At 39.6% G+C, this 7,818-nt stretch overlaps 2 non-coding genes across 2 annotated transcripts; both read left to right on the top strand.

Moving 5' to 3' along the window:
- Nucleotides 1-3,875: 3,875 nt before the first annotated feature.
- TRNAE-UUC (transfer RNA glutamic acid (anticodon UUC)) lies at nt 3,876-3,947 on the top strand. Its single transcript has one exon. It is a non-coding gene; the product is annotated as a tRNA-Glu (tRNA).
- Nucleotides 3,948-3,953: 6 nt separating this feature from the next.
- TRNAQ-UUG (transfer RNA glutamine (anticodon UUG)) lies at nt 3,954-4,025 on the top strand. Its single transcript has one exon. It is a non-coding gene; the product is annotated as a tRNA-Gln (tRNA).
- Nucleotides 4,026-7,818: the final 3,793 nt, after the last annotated feature.

Below are 7,818 nucleotides of genomic sequence, written 5' to 3'. Positions count from 1 at the left end.
TGCTATTAGTGAACTCTTGCTTTAAAGCGAGGCATAAACGGAAGTTATGTAGTTTGGTGAACGGGATCATTTTATGTTTTGAAAATGTTGTCGTGTTTAGACAGTTTTTCTTTTTTCAAGGTATGTAACTTTTGTATGTTTCCTTCTGAAGGTTTTCCGCAAAGTAAATCGGAGTAGGGTAGGCGCGAACGAAACTTCGAATGATATAAGGCATCTATTGTTCTCGACGGCGAGGGGTGGCGATAGCGATGTTATTAACCAATAATATACAGCAGTTGTCCAGCAATAAAATATGCATAATCGCCAGAGATATATTTTCTTTGAATGTTGCCCACAGTATCTTAAACCTGGGAACTGCAGCTAAATCAACATTATTAAAGCAAATGTCTTTTTTTAGAGTAAGTTGACATTTTTTTTTCTCTACTTAAGAATAACTACTTTTGTTTCTGAGGTACTAACTTGCAAGCAATTTTTTAGTGCATCATTGTAATTGACAGAATGCAGAATTCACTATATTTAACATATATACATCAGTTCTTGAAAAAAAGCATGTTTGAATCGTCACAGGAGCAAAGTATACAATATGAGGATATTAGGACAATATTATTAACAAAAAGTTTAGAAAGAAAAAATCCAGTAGGCTGCCTTGAATAACACTGCGACAAATCAATTCTATATTCCATATACAGCATTTGATATTGACAGCTTGTCTTCGATTACTGAATAAGAATGTACGAGAGATCCTGCGTGATTTGATTTCGGAAACCATACCTATCAAGCTAACGGATTAGTAGTTCGCGATTTAACAAATCAGATGCGTTTGTAAAATACATGAATATGGCAATAACTATTTCATTTTGATCCAGGCATTTTAACATGTATTCTTTCGGATTTAATACCGCGTGATCTTTGAAATGGTGTTTATGAAATACGTACAGTGAATCTGTTAATATATGTCGTAATATATGTGTGATATACGTTATTATATGCCGTGAATCCATAAATATGACAATACTTACTTGATTTCGATCCAGACATTTTATTATGTATTCTTCCTGATTGAATACCACGTGCTGTTTACAATGGTGTTTACTAAATACATACAGTGAATTTGTTAATATTTGTCGTAATATATGTGTTATATACGCTAACATATGCTAATATATGTCGTGAATCCATGAATATGGCAATAACTATTTCATGTTGACCCAGGAATAATAATATGTATTTTTTTCTGATTTAATACAACGTGCTCTTTACAATGGTGGTTACGAAATACGTACAGTGAATATGTTAATATATGTCGTTCTTTTCAAAATTTGGAAAGCGCCTGTGAATTAACTTTTCAAAGGGCCTCGAATGTAGCGGAAGCACTGAAATGGGTGTGTAATTCCCTAGGTCATTTTTGTCACATTTCTTACATGCCACAGAGTCACAATCTGCATTTTAGAAAGACGACATCAGCAATACATATGTTAAAATTATGCACAAGGTTTGGAATGAAGAAATGTAGGGAAAATTTAATAGGTTTAAACTGCCTTTCGTCGATATCTACACTTGTGGCATTAGTAAACTCTTGAAACTGTATTTGTAGTTTATGTTCTTCAACGGGTTCAAGAAATATGATTGCAGTGTTCTTAGAGATATTACTAAGGTCGCTGTACACGCATAGGGGCTTCAAAGGTTAATAAAATGCGTGTTGAATTTCTTCACTACTTTTTGTGCCAATATGTCAAGCTCATTTTGCATCAAAATGCGTCATAAGTATTGCATGCATAAAGCAGATTGTTTAATTTCTTCCACATAACGTCCATCCGACCTACAGCGGAACCGAATTTGTTAGCATAGTACCCCTTTTTTACTCGCTCAAGTGATTGTTCGGGTACTGGGGTAGTTTGCAATGACTGAACCTTTTAGTTTCGATAAATTTGTTATATTAATTATGCTTCTCAGTAGTTTTTATCGTATGCTAACAAGTAATTCGCGATTTACATGTAGAGTTGTTCCGCCTTGCTATATTTAAAAAAATCAACTTTTTATATACTTTTATCATTTATAAAAGTTTTAACACCCTCTTTTCTGGTTTCTTTTGTGAAGAATGCTAGCCCAGGCGACATTTTTAAATGTTTCTGATTTTAAGGAGATTTTTATTGTTAATTACCTGAAAGCACGTTTTTCAGCCATTATGCATATCATTTTGTGTTTTTAACACAGAGGGATATAGGTAAGTGGTCACTAATATCGGAAATAATAATACCAGACTTATGAGAGTCAACTTTAATATTTGCTATGAAAACAGAGTTACCACGAGCAGGAAGTTGTAATACATTTTGGGGAATGCATTATGTTGGAGATCCCATTCCCCTCCAACAAAAGGTGTGGAATATTATTGTGCGTATCTCAGACTAATATATTAATATTTGTCTCAACGCCAAAACACCGCCTTTAAACAGCTGTCATTACCATATAGTAAACCAATTATTCAAGAAAACGGAAGAACTTGGTAATGCTGTCATGAGGGGACGATGACACACAACCTGACTCATGTTGTCGACACAAATGGGCAAATTTTCAAAATTGCTTGTAACTGTAGTGAACATGGGCAGTAATTCAAACTGGAATGCTTCTTCAAGCAAAACTCAAACGCCACCAACGCGGCCAGTTACGCGGATTAGAAAGAATATTTGGTAACTATGTAACCGCGGAAACTCTACTTGTATTTTCACTCGTGCACCACTTTTCCGATATCATAATGATATCAATGGACTCATTGCAGGATAGAAGCAAAAGTTATAACTGTAAATTCATGTCTTTTAGTGATTCAATGGTTATATGAAGACACTTCAAGCTCTTTGGAAAACTTGAGCCGATATGGTTTTAAATTCCTTAGGTAGTATGGAGTAGAAATAAAGTTAATGGTGCAAAACTACTCATGCGATGAAAATCTAGCCTTAAGTGCGATGTTTGAGGTTACATGCTTTGCTTAAGTGTTTGCTGATGGGCTTCGTCATGTCGACTATCTCTGCTAAAAAGCACGAGAAGTCGTGCGCATGCTTAATAGAAATCTCTCCTTTTTCCCTGCCATTCTTAAAAAGTTTCTTAAAATTTTTTTTTCTATATCCTGCTTTGTTATTGTGCACTGGTAGGAAGAAACACTAGTTCACAAATTTCTTTCGGCGCAAATACTGCTAAACAAGAAAATTCCTTTTTTTTTTTATAAAAACAAGTTAAATATGGTAGCTTGATCAAAATCAAGCGTTGCCCGACTTATTTTTACGCTTTGTGCTCTCAAGGAGAGAGAAATGAGAGGCTCGTTACGATTTATATGACAATTAAGGAAGTCCACGAAACATCAAATTCATACTCCAAATGTTTTTCTTTCCCCTTAAATTATAGTGCTGGTCAATGCAGAATTATAAGTATGACCGTTTTGCGGCTGAATGAAAGAAATGTGATTAGGTTGTTGAGACATTTGATGTGAAACTAACCATACTTCGATAGTTGGATGCGAACTCACGACATTCTAACAACGCGTACAGTAATCTACCATCTGAACAAAGGCGGCGGCTGCTTTTACTTTGTTTCTACTTTTTTCCTGTTTTACGACTAGTAGTAACTGGGCCCCATATATTGATTAACTGAGAAACAATTCTCTGCGCGATTTATACATAGTTGCGGCTAAACTAACGTGTAAAGATAGCGTGTAATCAACACTGGAGCCTGCCCGACGTCGCCAGAAACGACGGATGGCTGTTTTTATGCTGCGCGCCGAATGGCGAGTGAAAGGCTGACGCGGTGCGTCACGAAACAGTTGCTGCGTGCTTGACGTATTCCTTGCCTTGGTAAAACGCCGCTCAGCTGCACGCGCGTACATCTCCGGCGTGGTCTAGTGGCTAGGATACCTGGCTTTCACCCAGGAGGCCCGGGTTCGATTCCCGGTGTCGGAAGTGATAGGTCTCATGGTGTAATGGTGAGCACTCTGGACTTTGAATCCAGCGATCCGAGTTCGAGTCTCGGTGAGACCTTACCTTTTCCTAACTTTTTTTATCGTTTAGTGAGCGACCTTCAGGAGCCCTACTTGCATCGGGATTCGGTAATAATCCATGATAAACTTAAATGGGGTGGCTTTTTATACTTTATCCCATGCCGCCCGCTTGCTATGGCACGAGCCTTTGTTTGGGCTTGCGCCGTTTTTTTATCTTATAGTTTCACAATATCACGAGTTATCTGAAACTCGGAAAGCCGCAATGAGTGTCCTGCTTTGCACAATCAAAGCGTCAAGTATTTCGAAACGCGAGGAAAGCCTTCGACATAGCCAAACTGAAATGTCAGAACTAGAGGTAAAAACGGAAACAAAATTTATTGAAATGTTTCAAAATCAGTCATCTCAATGAAATTGGTGGTTCTTTGAATTGCATGGAATCGCAGCCTTTACAAAGTCTAGGAGAGCGAGGAAAATATTCTTTTTCAATTTCCCGTGCAAGGAGGGCCGAATAGCATTGCCGCCTTCATTATTCTCCAGTTTTTGAAAGAAGGAGTGGTATCCTGCCAGAATGCAATGTAACTTGAGCTTCAGATTAGTGTTCTGAACGCATGATGTCCCCAAAGAGAAAAAGTGCCTCTAAATGCAAAGAGGAGTTCAGTGGCAACCTGAACCCTAGCATCAGCGAAGCATGTTAAAATACCGTGTTTTCTGTTTGATCCAGAGGTTAACGCAGTACTCTTGGCTAACCATAACGTTCAAAAAACGTTTCATGTCAGCGGTGATATACCGAGTTTCTGACATTGACGAACTTTTCTCTGTATGAAGAAACATTCCTTAAGATTTCGTTAGAGGTCTACCCGAATTACCTCGAATTCTAGTCATCTATAGTTTGATGTTTTTTTTCCTTGCGGTATTACATAGAGTGTCTCTTGAGAGGGAGACACAACCTCTGCGCCGTGTACAGCGACCTACGTTGAGCTAGAATCTAAAGTTTAACGCCAACATATTCCCAGTAGACAACTCTTTCTGGGCGATGTGCATAGTCACCACCCCCCCAACCTTCGTTAAAAAGAAATAAAAAGAAGCGTGATTGGGCGATTTCCAACAAGCGTCTGAAAATTCTTTGTTTCTTATTTTCTCCAAACTGCCACGGGGTAGCAGGAAGGTATTTTTTGGATAAAAATTCTTTAATCTGTTGAGGCTTTCAAATTGAGTCTGACCTTCGATACGGGCTTTTACACAGCTCGAATAAGCTGCCCAAGATAAAGCCGCTGGTGAGTTTGCTCATTGGCAACACACAGGTTTCGGATTTTTGTGGCGCCAACAAATTGTTCGTATTACCGTCAGGAGTTCAGTACATTAGCTATTTGTAATGGGATAAAGGCCATATTTTTTATTCCCTCGTACTATATTGTTGGTCCCCATCGCATAGTTAATCGAATATGCGCCTGTTTGGGCAGGTTCTGTCAACTCTGCACAAAGTACGTTTCTGCAAAAAAAAAAAAAAAAATACTCAAGAGCTGTACAACCCGGCACAACTATAAAGAGATGCAACACACATAGACTATCTGACTATCTGATTTGCATTGACGCCCATGACTCATCTATAGGGCCTCAAAAGTGTTTCTCTTAAGTTATATGCAAATTTGCAGTATGTATCCAATCTCTGGTTGTCCCGAGCAGAGATTTAGTTGCAGAGTTATATTATTTGAACAATATATTACTGCATGAATTCCAGTTGACATAGATGTTGTACAGTGTTTCAAATGAAAGTTTTCAGCTCACCTGCGCTGCACTGAAACTTTGTTAACGTTATTTTAATGCCTTCTTAATAACTTAAGCTTCTCTTGAACAACCATTGCTTAAACATACATACAGTATTAATTGAGAGTCTTGCACTGGCTCAATAAGATATGCTTTATATGCCATCATTTAAATATTACACTTGAATATTTATTGCAGAGCAAATATTATGTAATTAAATCTTCATGTAATTTCTCTTCCTATCCCAATTGTTAATTTCTTGTTCTTTTTAGAAAATTCAGGGAAAGTTTCAAGGGTAATAATATATACGCCAAGCTGTAATACAATCTCGACATACCTATTCTTAGGTCCTTAGTATTGTTTCATGCATTGGACGCTCGTTCTCAGCACTACAACTACGTTCCAGTTGGCAGTTTAAGAGGTTAGAATTATCACGCAGCACGTAAAGTTACTTCGCAATGACAAATCAGCAAAGGTGTTATAATGTATTTCAACATTTCGGGCCACCTCAGCGGCAAAGACCTGGCTTGCTTCTTCCCCCTACGGAAAAGACAAACGGTAACGAAACGAAATTAGCACAGTGTCAGAGATGGATATAATGATGGCAGTGGCATAATACTTCGGTGGACGTCAGTGCTCTTAGTCTCATAGAGACGTATTGTGCATTACTCTTGTGCAGTGCACAACTGGTACTCTTAACTTGCTCATAAGTTCTTCAGCGCATTGATTGCCGCATTATGCCATTTCAAAAAGCGCGGGAACATGCTATATAACCACCTACCGGAAGCAAGGGTAGTTACATTTTTAAGTCCATGGCTATGGTGCCCTAGAGCACTGTGCGAAGAGAGGATATTTTTGCAGATCCTGGGCGCGCAATCACGTATGTACGTGACACAAAAGTGACGTAGACCCCAACGTCACTTCTGTGTGTCCTGTCGGTGCTTTTCTTTTTCTTTTTGGCTTTCATTCTACACTAGAGAGTAAGAAGGTGGCTACAAGATGTCTCTGAACCCTGAAGACTAATGCGCGGTAAGGATGAAAGGAGGCGCTTGGTGATCGGAGCGCGGCTTCCAGCTGGAGGAGGAGAAGCATTTAGCCGTCCTGCGAGCAAAGCACACAGCAGCACGTACGCTTTCTTCTTCGTCTTTTTTTTTAGGCTAGGTAGGCTAGCCTAAAAAAGGTAGGCTAGCCAACGTAGACAGCGCGGTTTCAAACCAGTGACGGCTTGGAACTGCCCTCGGTTAAGCACAGTGCAGTATGCACGCCCGGTTGCTTCCTTCCTTCCTTCCTTCCTTCCTTCCTTCCTTCCTTCCTTCCTTCCTTCCTTCCTTCCTTCCTTCCTTCCTTCCTTCCTTCCTTCCTTCCTTCCTTCCTTCCTTCCTTCCTTCCTTCCTTCCTTCCTTCCTTCCTTCCTTCCTTCCTTCCTTCCTTCCTTCCTTCCTTCCTTCCTTCCTTCCTTCCTTCCTTCCTTCCTTCCTTCCTTCCTTCCTTCCTTCCTTCCTTCCTTCTTTCTTTCCTTCCTTCCTTCCTTCCTTCCTTCCTTCCTTCCTTCCTTCCTTCCTTCCTTCCTTCCTTCCTTCCTTCCTTCCTTCCTTCCTTCCTTCCTTCCTTCCTTCCTTCCTTCCTTCCTTCCTTCCTTCCTTCCTTCCTTCCTTCCTTCCTTCCTTCTTTCCTTTTTTTTTATAGCAGTGAGGTATGGGCTAATTTGGCCTGAGTGGCAACGGAGGGTACACTAAAATTTGAATGCTTTCGTGCGCAGCTCGTTTGAGCACAGGGCTCAACAGGCTGGTTTTGTACCGTAAGTTACGGCATTTTTTGTGAAACTATAGTGACAAAAATTTTCTGTCCATAAGCTAAACATATCTTGTATAAATTCACAGCTGAATTTCAAACGGCACCTTTAAAGTTTACGCGCCCTTAGAAGATGCTCGCAGTCTAGACATTTCTTTTCCGCCGGCATATTGCCACGTAGCCGTTCAGGCCCGTAACCAGAGGGTTTATTTTAATAGGGGGTTGACCTAGTAAGCACAGAAGAGCAGGTCCAGAGAGCACTGAGTGACAGCAGCAGA

The sequence above is a fragment of the Amblyomma maculatum genome, chromosome 3 (genome assembly GCF_055883805.1).
Source record: "Amblyomma maculatum isolate TAMU_Amacu chromosome 3, ASM5588380v1, whole genome shotgun sequence".
Classification (NCBI taxonomy): domain Eukaryota; kingdom Metazoa; phylum Arthropoda; class Arachnida; order Ixodida; family Ixodidae; genus Amblyomma; species Amblyomma maculatum.
Note: the sequence above shows the minus strand (reverse complement) of the source record. Positions and strands in the feature narration are given on the sequence as shown.